This window comes from Brachionichthys hirsutus, chromosome 16 (assembly GCF_040956055.1).
Source record: "Brachionichthys hirsutus isolate HB-005 chromosome 16, CSIRO-AGI_Bhir_v1, whole genome shotgun sequence".
NCBI lineage: Eukaryota > Metazoa > Chordata > Actinopteri > Lophiiformes > Brachionichthyidae > Brachionichthys > Brachionichthys hirsutus.
In genome coordinates, this window is record NC_090912.1 from 11,873,957 (window position 1) to 11,886,644 (window position 12,688).

Here is a 12,688-nt window from a genome sequence, read left to right on the forward strand (position 1 = left end):
GTCAGACTGAGACGCGAATCCTGATGCGATGATGTCACTGTGACATGGCCTTTGCACATTTCAGTTAAGAGAAAGAGCAAAGTGGACTCTGGTCAGCTGGAGAGGAAGGCTGGGACCCGCAGCAGCTAAAGGGGGGGGTGCTCGTATGTCCAGGCTGTGTGACGAGAATGAATGGCATCGAATGGGCTCAAAGGTCAAAGGCCATACAGGCTGGGAGCTTGTGGTCATGTGTGTGTGTGTGTGTGTGTTCCAGAGCGGTGACTCATTGACAATTGGGAAGTGACCTCCATCTCCCCCCCTCTATTTCTCCTTCTATCTGCCTCTTTCTTTCCTGTCTCAGCTGCCCAGTCATCACTTTCTGGCACTGAATGACCTCCCTCTTCGTCTGTTGGACACACACACACCTACACGCACGCACGCACGCACACACGCACACACACACACACACACACAGAGTAGCAGCTTGTCTGGGAATGTGAGGGTATACCGACCAGGCTTGACCTGAGTGTCAGTGTTTGGTATGGAGAGCGGTGATAGCTGTGTGGAAAGTCTCGCAGACATTTCACCCCCCCCCCTCTAGTAAATTGGGTCGATTCAAAGGAATAAAAGGCTCCACACCTCTTCTTGCGAGTGATGATGGGTTTGTTGTCAGATATTTTTGGGGAGCTCAGATCCACTGCTCGCCTTGGCAGGTTCGTACCACATGAGAGTCAGTGGCTCAGATTCTGTGTTCTGTCGACCTTTCAAAAACCAACACCCTCTTAAAGGTCCCACGTTCTACAATTTGTCCAGAAGTTAACGCAGTTCCCAGATATTTATATGAAATATCTGTGACAGTCTTTGGTCAAAATAGCAAACAGATGCTGCAGGACAGCGTCCCTCATTTCTGTCTCAAGCAGATGCTGCAGGACAGCGTCCCTCATGTCTGTCTCAAACAGATGCTGCAGGACAGGGTCCCTCATTTCTGTCTCAAACAGATGCTGCAGGACAGCGTCCCTCATTTCTGTCTCAAACAGATGCTGCAGGACAGCGTCCCTCATGTCTGTCTCAAACAGATGCTGCAGGACAGCGTCCCTCATGTCTGTCTCAAACAGATGCTGCAGGACAGCGTCCCTCATTTCTGTCTCAAACAGATGCTGCAGGACAGCGTCCCTCTTTTCTGTCCCCAACAGATGCTGCAGGACAGCGTCCCTCATTCCTGTCTCAAACAGATGCTGCAGGACAGCGTCCCTCATTTCTGTCTCAAACAGATGCTGCAGGACAGCGTCCCTCATTTCTGTCTCAAACAGATGCTGCAGGACAGCGTCCCTCATTTCTGTCTCAAACAGATGCTGCAGGACAGCGTCCCTCATTTCTGTCTCAAACAGATGCTGCAGGACAGCGTCCCTCATTTCTGTCTCAAACAGATGCTGCAAGGCAGGGTCCCTCTTTTCTGTCCCCAACAGATGCTGCAGGACAGCGTCCCTCTTTTCTGTCTCAAACAGATGCTGCAGGACAGCGTCCCTCATTTCTGTCTCTTCCAGAATCACCTCTGAAACCGAAACTAAGGTTGTTTTCACACTGCACCAAGAGGACTCGGTTCCCTTGAGAGTAAATTGTTGCATTTATAATTAGTTGAAAGGTCTGCTTTCACACTGTGATTTCTTCGCAAAGCGAACTTTCGGAGCAGCGTCACATGGCTAAAAGGGGAGCTCATCTATTGGACAAAGTAGAAGGGGAAGTCCCGCCCTCTCCCATGTTTGTTTTTGGTTTGGAGTGCGCCAGTTAAGGCTGCTGCTCATTCAAGGAGGGGAAGCTCATTTTGTTCTGGCCTACATCATAAATGTTACACAACAACGACGCCAGTGGTTTTTAACAAAGACAAAGTCGCTGATCCGTAAAGTCTCCGGATCAGTTCACAACAACCGAATGAAAAACGTGGAAAATGCTGATTCGCTTATTTCACTGTCAATCAAAGATGGATTCTGCCTCAGACAGATCATCCAATCATCGTGCCCCAGAGACACTGATGGGAGGGACAAAGCCCAGCATTGATCCAATCACCGTCCAGTTTCTACGCTCACGCTGGACTGTGTTAAAGCGCCGTGGAGCTGCGGGGAGAAGTCGTGTCAGTTACCGGTGATAGTAGCTGGTTCTGAACAAAAGATGAAAGTATTATAACGCATATTTAGTTAATGAAATGTACACACAGCGGTACATATTTCGGTAACTGAGCTTTCCCTGCAGAGCAGCTTGGAGTACTCGCTGTACTTCCTCTTCCGGAGACGCACCGCGTAGCGTCACTACGGACAGCTGATCCTGCGTTTGCTCCGGTGAGCTTTCACACTGCTGACGGAACGGAGCAGGGTTCTCTTGCAAGCGAACCAAGACCCTCGTTTTCAGACGGACTTTTTTAATGCTCTCCAGAGTCCGGATGAGCTTTCACACCAGCCCAAATGGAGCGGATTATCTGAAGAGAGGAACTCTGGTCAGATTAAAAGGGAGCAAACAGTGGCAGTGTGAAAGCACCCTAAGTTCATTGCATGTACGTAATGAATGTGCATGCATGTGCACATTTTCGTACTGTTAACGTCACAGTAAATTAGATTTCTTCCAGAAGTGTTTCTTTACTTGCTTACAGACCTACACTAACTACGCAGGATTGACTAGATGGTTTATTTTACTGTTTTTGGGTTGATAATGACCCAAACTCACCAAATGAGTGTCGAAACATGGCCCCTTTAAAGGTAAATGAAAGTTGCAGCAGGTAGTTTTGACTCGTCTCGCTGACCAGTCGACTGCCGGAGTCAAACACCGGCATTGTGACAAGGGCAAACTCTGACTAACTTTGATGGTTGCATGGAGCAGGTAAATCGTTGGGTTTCTTTTTTTTTAACTTGACTTCGCAGTCATTGAACTAAACGACCGTAGCTGTCAAGTCCTTCAAAGAGTAAAATCTTTGAAGGATCGGTAAAAGCCTGGAATACTGGTCCATGTCACAGAATACAACGAAACGTTAATGTCCAGTTCTTGGGAAAAATGACGCGTGTTATGATTAGCGATCGCATATGTCCCTGTAAACACTGCCTTTCAAGATGTCCACCCGCAAAGCATTATGGGAAAGGACGGAACCCTCTATAAATAGACAAACATTAGTATCACATGGTAAACCTGAAAGAAATGTTCCTGCCAAAGATACAAACACATAGTTAAAGCAGAATGTCATTTCAGTCTCATATGAGAGAATATGAGTGTTAGGGTTTTCCTTAACCCTCCCCGGTTCTTCTTCTCCGTGTGGGTGCGTGGTCAATAAAGAGGATTTGGGTCATGATTAAGATATTTATATAATATGCAGATCAATACAAGTTGGTTCAGATATCAGCGCTGAGGTTCGATCCTGCTCCGTGTGTGAGTCTCAGGTCCGAACAAAGGGCCGCCCTCCGCGTCCGTGTCTTTCAATGTCCATGAGTCCGGCCCCCTCCAGGTGGGGGTCCCGCCCCAGCCAATCTAAGCCCATGTTTATCTGTGTTGTGTGACATCACTGTTGTGATGCGTTCAATTGAAATCAGTCATTACAATAACAAACTGAGTGTAGTGCGTTCCTAGTGGTGTCGGCGTGTAATTACTTTGTGGAATCCCATCTAAATACGTAAATTCCCTACATGAGAAGAATTTAAACACATAAAGAAGAATCTGGTGAAATGTGCTTGCTTAATAATTTCCATCCATCCATCTTCATCCGCTTTATCCGGGGCCGGGTCGCGGGGGCAGCAGCCCAAGCAGGGAAGCCCAGACTTCCCTCTCCCCGGCCACTTCTTCTAGCTCTTCCGGGGGGATCCCGAGGCGTTGTATAATTAGGTAAACATGTTAAATGTCCAGGAGGAATTCAATCGTTGTGTTCAGGAACCTTTTGTTGGCATAAAGAAGGGCCTGCCTGCCATTTGAACAAGTAACATTAACACTGGAGGCTTCCTTTCTCCAAACAGAGCTGAGGACAGATTGTCCTGTCAAGCAGCAAATACAGTTCATACTTTCACCTTGTCGTAGCCCAGAGTAAACGCTTTGCCCAGTTTTAATGCAGGTAAATAAAGTTGCGTTTAATGTGATGCTCAGCTTTTATGAACTTACTTGTCTTTTTGTTCAGAATGTGTTTTTGCAAACAGCTACAGTCTCACATTTGGTGGACATTCTGCTGCAGTTGCATTCGATTGTGCATTCCTGGTTCGGGTAATGACTATAATTCTGACCTTCCCTTTTACCTTGGGAAAGGTTTGAGAGGAGATCCTGACGGTGATAGCAGAGGCAGAGGAAATGCCTGCTGATTGAAGGCTGATAAGCTACACACGGTTGGCCATAAAAAGCCACAAATGCCCGAGAAATAGAACTGCACTAAGAAGTGGACGTAACTGAATGTAATTGTTTCTTATTCACCAGACAGCTGAGGCTGACGGAAAATGTTCTACAGGTTCTTGAAAGCTGAACATTTAGATGTGTAGGAGATGTAGGGATATTTAGATCCATAAGGGTGAACAACGGGCGGTGCAACAGGAAAAGTGGAGGGATTGCTAAAACTACCAGGCTTCAACTGTCGTTTGATTGTGATGCCAGAGCAGGGGTCAGATGTGGGGATGTTCCACATGACAGAAGGATTTAAGAAGTTGCAGAAATTTATTTTGAATGCGTGGTATAATTTTAGTCTTTAAGAATTCTGATATTTTTTAAATCCTACCCGTTTCTTAATGTCTGAATTTGCCGAAAATGTATTTTTCTGTGTTGGTCCTTTGCAGAAGTGGGACGTCATAGGAAGAGGTCTAAAAACACATGTGAAAAGAGGAAGATTTGGAAACAGAAGGCGACAAAGAGGCAGAGGGAGAATTCTAAAAGTGACCAAACAGTGCTGAAGGCAACTGTTAGCAGAAGTAGAAGAGAGGAGAATGAAGGACTGAGGGATGGTGTGATGAATGAGGAGGAGGATCGCATCTCTGTCTCTCTCTGTAAACAGAGCAGACGAGTAGAGGGGAGCTGAGTCTCCCCTATATGGAATGTCTGGTATGACTTTGAAAGCAGGGGGAAGGGAGGGGAGTGGAATGAGAGGAGAGGAATGAGAGGAGAGGAGTAAGAAGGCACTTTTCACGAATCAACGCCAGTCTGTGTCTCTGGTCAGGCCGGATATTGTCCACAGTTTCCCTTGAAGCCATATTGCAGGAGATTGTCCGTTACATGTGTTCTCGCTCTCTCCCTCTCTCTCTTTCTTCTTGTCCCATCAAGGGTTGCCACAGCAACCCAACCTTCTCCACTTCACCTTGTCCTTTGCATCGTCCTCCCCAACACCAGCCACTCTCATGTCCTCCCTCACTACGTCCATGTCTCTTCTCCTGGGTCGTCCTCTAGTCCTGTTCCCTGGCAGTTCCATCCTCAGCATCCTTCTACCGATATAGTCCCTGTCTCTCCTCTGGACATGTCCAAACCATCAAAGTCTGGTTTCTCTGACCTTGTCTCCAAAACGTCTAACCTTCACTGTCTCTCTTATTGTCTCATTTATAATCCTGTCCAACCTGGTCACTCCCAAGGAGAACCTCAGCATCTTCATCTCCTCCACTTCTAGCTCTGCCTCCTGTCTTCTCCTCAGAGACACTGTCTCTAAGCCGTCCATCATGGCTGTCCTCACCACTGTCTCGTAGACCTGTCCCTTCGTCCTATCACAGAGCACACCTGATACTTTCCTCCCCCCGTTCCAGCCTGCCTGCACACGATTCTTCACCTCCTTTCCACATTCTCTCCATCACTCTGCTCTGTTGACCCGAGGTACCTGAAGTCCTCTCCCTTCTTTACGTCTATTCCTTGTAGCTTCACTGTCCCCCCTGGGACCTTCTCATGTACACACATGTACTCTGTTTTACTCCTGCTCACCTTCATTCCTCTCTTTTCTAGAGCAGACCTCCACTTCTCTAGATTCTCCTCTACCTGCAGATCACAATGTCATCTGCAAACATCATATTCAGAGGAGCTTCCTGTCTCACCTCATCTGTTAGTCTATCCGTCACCATGGCAACAAAAAGGGGCTCAGAGCTGATCCCTGGTGCATCCCACCTCTACACTAAACTCCCCTGTTACTCCTACTGCATACTTCACTGCTGTTGTACAACTGTCCTACATGTCCTGAACTACTCTGAGATACTTCTCTGCCACTCCAGACGTCCTCATGCAGTACCACAGTACCTCATGCAGGACTACATTACCTCATGCAGTACCACAGTTCCTCTCTGGGCACCCTGTCCTAGGCTTTCTCTAGATCTACAAAGACACAATGCAGCTCCTTCTGACCTTCCCTGTACTTCTCCATTGCTAGCCTCAATGCTAACATTGCACTGTGGTACTCTTCCTCAGCATAAAGCCATACTACTGCTCAGAAATACTTACTTCTGTCCTTAGTCTATCCTCAATCAACTTTTCCATAACTTCATCGTATCAGCTTTATCCCTCTATAGTTTCTGCAACTCTGTTTGTCTCCCTTCTTCTTGAAAATGGGCACCAGAACTCTTCTCCTCCGTTCCTCTGGCATCTTCTTCCTCTAGGATTGTATTAAACAACCCCGTTAAAAACTCTACAGCTTCCTCTCATACCCAACCAGACCCACAAGTGCAACAACTTTGGAGACGAGGCAAGGAAAAACTTCCCTTTAACAGGCAGAATGATAATGCTAGCGATATGGACATCAGTGTTGAGGAACTGTCGGGGTTTTTCCCTGACACACTGTGTAAGAAATAATTAAACGCACACAAAATGAATCGGGCAGACAAGCTTCGATACTTTACCGGTAAGGAGGACCCTGCTCGCCCAGCGGCTGCGACCAAGAAACCCCTCCACCGGGACCTCGCGGTCCTTTTATTAACACGGTGAAAGTGGGTGGTTCTCAGGCATTTACATGGATCCCTACCCCCTTCGATGAAACTAGCGACAAAGGGATCTCTACCTAGAGAAACTCTCGTGGCCTCCTCCATCTTAAAAACTCTACAATGAGACAATGAAAATACAACAATAACTCTGACAGGGACACAGGTCCAGGTTCTGCAGCACCACGGACAGAAGGACCTGAAAGAGAGAGAGGGACAAACAGAGGGAGAGAGAGCACAAGACTACAGGGAAGAGAGAGAGATTATTCATTCATTCATTCATTTTCTAACCGCTTATTACGTTATCGGGTCATGTTGCCAATTTCGTGATCCTTTGGTCGAGTCGCTGCATTTCTGATTTGTGAGCCAGTCATGATGTTACAATGTTGGAGGGCTCCCCGTTCTGACTGTCGGCCATTGTTTGTCTGCCCAACATTTATTGATCTATCTGGTCTCTATCGGCAATTTGACATCCATGGAGGATCCCTGCAGCAGGAAACGCTCCAGTCTGGCACTTTGCCAGCAGGAGGTGGTCACAGTTAAAAGGGAAATTGTGTTAAAGCTCAAACACACAGTAGCGATATTAACATCTTCCAAATGCCTAAATATAGATGCCTCTGTCTCCTCCTCCTGCAGCGATAGAGACTGAAAGCTCGAGTTCAGGAGAGGACCTGCTCGTCCCCAGCCCTCCCTCGCCTCCTCCCCAGCCCCGCGTCTACAAACCCTGCTTTGTGTGTCAGGACAAGTCTTCAGGATACCACTATGGGGTCAGCGCCTGTGAGGGCTGTAAGGTAACTTCCACTAGCACTACACTCCCCACCCCCATCGCCCTGACACAAACAAAGACTGACAAAGGGGTCACGACCTTTGCACATTCCTGTGCGATCTACAAGCATCTTTAAATCTATTAATCCACACACACTCACACACACACACGCACTGACTTTGATATCTATATATTAGATTTGTGCTGATGGTCAAACTGTCGCCCATCTACTCAGTAAAGATAGGACCACCACCAGTGTGCACTAGTGATCCTGTTGATATTGCAGTTTTTGGTTCCACGGTTCCCTGTTTTCATTGTAGATTTGAAAAAAAGGGTGAATAGAAATGTTTGCGCTGCTTCTGTGCCTCAGTCATTGGTTCCATTTGTCGGTCAGGGTTTCTTCCGGAGGAGCATCCAGAAGAACATGGCGTACACGTGTCACAGAGACAAAGTCTGCGTCATAAACAAGGTGACGAGGAACCGTTGTCAGTCCTGTCGGCTGCAGAAATGCCTCGAGGTTGGCATGTCCAAGGAGCGTGAGTACAGTTGAGCAGGCCGTCTGTTGTTCAGCTGGAAGAGAATGAACCTCTGAGGGTGATTTAAAAGAAATATAGTAAACCATCGGGTTCTGGTCATTGTGACACTCTGTTGGATTCCATTTACTTCAAGCAGACGGGTGCCGGCCTTTGGCTGCCGTCACACTTTGACCTTGTTGCTTGTTGTCCTCTGGTGCTCCGTCTCACTCATAACATCCTTCACATGACCAGCAAAAAGCTATTTATTCCATCATTAAAACTCTGGCTTTAAGAGATTCATTTTTGCACTTCAGTTTAACTGACAGAATTACATATGAAATGGTCAAACTTGAACTTCTGTTTCAAGCACGAATGCGGTTTTGGGTTTGTAATTCAGGCTCTATTTTAATAGGAGCACTCTGAACAAAACCCCCGTCACCCTGATGACATCACACGAGGCTGTATCAGAGCATCGCCTAGGTCACATGTGTCAAACTCAAGGCCCGGGGGCCAAATGTGGCCCTCCAAGTCATTTTTTGTGGCCCCCGGTAGCTGTGTGCAGACATTTGTTTTTGTAAAATGCTGCATCTGTCACATGTTCTTAACAGCCCACATTTGTTGGTTGTTCTGCAGTTCTGCTCCTCTCAACTGTGACAAAAGAGTTTTGAACAAAGTTAATGCCATAACTTGTGGTGGATGATATTTTTCTTTATTTATTATTTAATATTATTTACTTGAATAAGTTTGATTATTGATCGATGTAATTAATTGAAAGGATTTATGTTATAATAACAGCAATAATCTATCAATATATTTTTACAACTATACAATTGCATATGCAATGTTTGTAACTTAAGTAGTGAACTGATCAAACGGAAAAATTCAGCAACATGGCAACAACAATAGCAACATGCTGCAGTCAGGAAATCGATAATCTGCTGGAGGTGACTATTGAAAGTTATTTGAACCTTTTTAGTTTTTTCCAGCATGTGCTGACATGTTGACCCCGGCTACATATGGATCAGGATCAGCACTGGACAGCTCCATAGGTAGCCGGCTACATATGGATCAGGATCAGCACTGGACAGCTCCATAGGTAGCCGGCTACATGTGGATCAGGATCAGCACTGGACAGCTCCATAGGTAGCCGGCTACATGTGGATCAGGATCAGCACTGGACAGCTCCATAGGTAGCCGGCTACATGTGGATCAGGATCAGCACTGGACAGCTCCATAGGTAGCCGGCTACATATGGATCAGGATCAGCACTGGACAGCTCCATAGGTAGCCGGCTACATATGGATCAGGATCAGCACTGGACAGCTCCATAAGTAGCCGGCTATTTATGGTTCTGTCCAGTGCTGATCCTGAAGGTGAACTTTAGGATCCCCCCCCCCTTGACCTTTAGTTGGACTTGGACACTTTCAAGAAAATTGACTTTTAACACGGGTTAATTTCAATGAACACCTCTGCAGAATAAAGGTAATTATGTCTTTCTTGAATTCTGATTTATCCCTCCTGACGCCTGGAGAAGAAATGTTGGCTTTTGGTTAGTATAGATTATCCAGTAATGTGATTGGTTTATAGCGGCAAGCTCAAAAATCCTTTGCAGATTCGTTTGGGTGTGCTGATCAATCGGCACGTTTTATTCAGGACTTAAAAGCAGAGGAGAGCCGCTGGATTATTTTTTCCTCCAAGGCTAATGTTCGCGTTCATGTTACAGCAGACTTGAAATCTCACATGAGGCATGGTGTTGCTCCTTCAGCCGCAATAAGTGAATGACCTTATCGATTTGGTGTCTATTAATTGGCGATTCAAAGATTCTGTTTAGACATGCAATGACTCTCCGAGGCTTCACCAGAAAACGCAGACCTTTGGGAATCACACAGCTTCTATTTCCCTGAGTGAAAATGTATGACGCTTAATTCCACAGCTAAAGCTAAAAGCTCATGTCTTCTTCCAGTGGTGCGAAATGATAGAATGAAGAAGAAGAAGGAGGATAAGAAGCAAGGCGAGGCAGAGATCTACGTCCTGTCAGCAGACACTGAAGAGATGATTGAACGAATTCGGCGAGCGCATCAGGACACATTCCCCTCCCTCTGTCAGCTGGGAAAATACACAACGGTGCACACTCATCCCGCGAATGTGTTAGTCTGCCAAATGAATGTGCACGTGTTGTCAGTGCTGGAAACTGAAGCTGGTCCTCTACCTCACAGAGCAACAGCTCCGAGCACCGCGTCTCTCTAGACGTCAGTCTGTGGGACAAGTTCAGCGAGTTGTCCACTAAGTGCATCATTAAGACGGTAGAGTTCGCCAAGCAGCTGCCCGGTTTCACGACGCTCACCATCGCTGACCAGATCACCCTGCTCAAAGCTGCCTGCCTCGACATCCTGGTGAGGTTCACACGACTCGCAAGGATTAAATCACCCGCGACAAAGACCCACCTGCTGTGAAGATGCACTTTTCATCTCGTGTCCTTTATTTTTGCCGCTTCCTCCTTACTTAGATTCTTAGGATCTGCACCCGTTACACACCAGACCAGGACACCATGACCTTCTCCGACGGCCTGACCCTGAACCGCACCCAGATGCACAATGCTGGATTCGGCCCTCTCACCGATCTGGTGTTCTCCTTCGCCAACCAGCTGCTCCCGCTGGAGATGGACGATGCAGAGACGGGCTTACTCAGCGCCATCTGCCTTCTCTGTGGAGGTACTGCACCTGGTTCATGCTCTGGGGAACAAGCTGATCAACAGAGCCTGTGCCTGTGCAGTTTTCTTGCGTTGGGAGGGGGGTTTGATTAAGTTTCTTTGTGCAGACCGTCAGGACCTGGAGGAGTCAGAGAAGGTGGATATTCTTCAAGAGCCCATTGTTGAAGCCCTGAAGGTTTGAAATCTAATTATTGTCGAGCACAGTTTCTTTTGAAAAGAAAAGCTGTGATCGAAGCACACTGAGTCAGATTATAAATGTATGGTAAATGGACTGCACTTATATAGCGCTCTTTGCACCTCTCTGGTGCTCAAAGCGCTTTACATGAGGCCTCACATTCACCCATTCACACACACACACACATTCACACTCCAGTGGGCGACTGCTGCCATGCAAGGTGCTGCCAGACCCACTGGGAGCAATTTGGGGTTCAGCGTCTTGCCCAAGGACACTTTGATATGCGGACAGTCAGAGCTGGGATTTGAACCACCGACTCACTGGATGACCCGCTCTACCAACTGAGCTCAGTTTAGTCTGCAGCAATAACTGAGCTCAGTTGGTAGGTCATTTCAAAAAAAGAAATGAGCTCCTGATCTCTGTAATTGTTTATAGTTTATTGAGCTTTATGGCAATACAACATAATAGCTATATATAAATCAATTTACAGCTGCTTTGCTCTAACTAAAGCGTGCTAATACTTTACATCATGACAATGAAGGTGCTTTACATGTTGCAGAATTAGGAACCGTAAATAGATTCCTCTCATTTGTCCTTGCAGTTTTATTGAGCAGCGAACAAAACACTTTAAAAGTGATCCTATAAAATCACAATCATTAATGTTATTTCTGTATTAATTTGCAAACAAGCAGAACAGTGTTCAAAACGGGATGGGAATAGAACAGAAAATGTATAGATGCCTATCTTCCATAGATCTACGTGAGGAGGAGAAGGCCTGATAAGCCCTGCATGTTTCCCAAGATACTGATGAAGATTACTGACCTCAGGAGCATCAGTGTGAAGGGTAAGACACACACACACACACACACACACCTGATGGAGAACGCAGGCTGTCAATGTGTGTTGATGTGCCTCTTTCTGACAGGAGCAGAGCGAGTGATCACGCTGAAGATGGAGATACCCGGTTCAATGCCTCCTCTCATTCAGGAGATGCTGGAGAACTCTGAGGGACTTGAGGGCCACAGTGCTGGAGGAGGAGGAAAGGGGAGGGGAAGAGGCAGAAAAGAGGAAGAAGCTGAATTTGGAAACTGTCACCCAAGTCCTTCTGCCAAATAAGTTACCACACTCTGCTACCCGTCCTCTACTTGAAGCTCTGGACACACTGCCATCTCGCTACATGGGCTGGTACTGCAAGCAGATGATCCACAGGGCAGACTAAACGTACAAAAACCTGAATGTGTGAAGCCATGAACTCGAGGTTACTGGTGACCTTAAGTAAAACCTTGTTGTATGAACCTCGTTAGAGCAGTGATGCATGGAGCTAGTGTGAGGTTGAATGAAAGCAGCTACTCCATGCTTGGAGGGCACCAGGGTTCTATACATTAAATGCAATGAAGATAATTTGACAATTGATGTCATTTAAAAATGCCTCAAATGTGAATTGAATGATTATGAAGAAACATGGATGTAGATGAGCTAGATTCCATATAAGTAATCACGTAATATATTGTACAAAAAACGGGGCGTGGAGGATGTGAATGAGATAGAATAATAGATGAAGTTATTTTCCTAACTGTACATATGTATATACTGCATTTCCTTAGAGCTGTAAAGAAACATCTGGGGAGAAAAATGACCCTTTAATCCAGG

General features: G+C 46.4%; 1 pseudogene; it reads left to right on the forward strand.

The window, feature by feature from the left end:
- Nucleotides 1–7,498: 7,498 nt before the first annotated feature.
- On the forward strand, nucleotides 7,499–12,187 carry LOC137906054 (retinoic acid receptor alpha-B-like; annotated as a pseudogene).
- The last annotated feature ends 501 nt before the right edge of the window (nucleotides 12,188–12,688 follow it).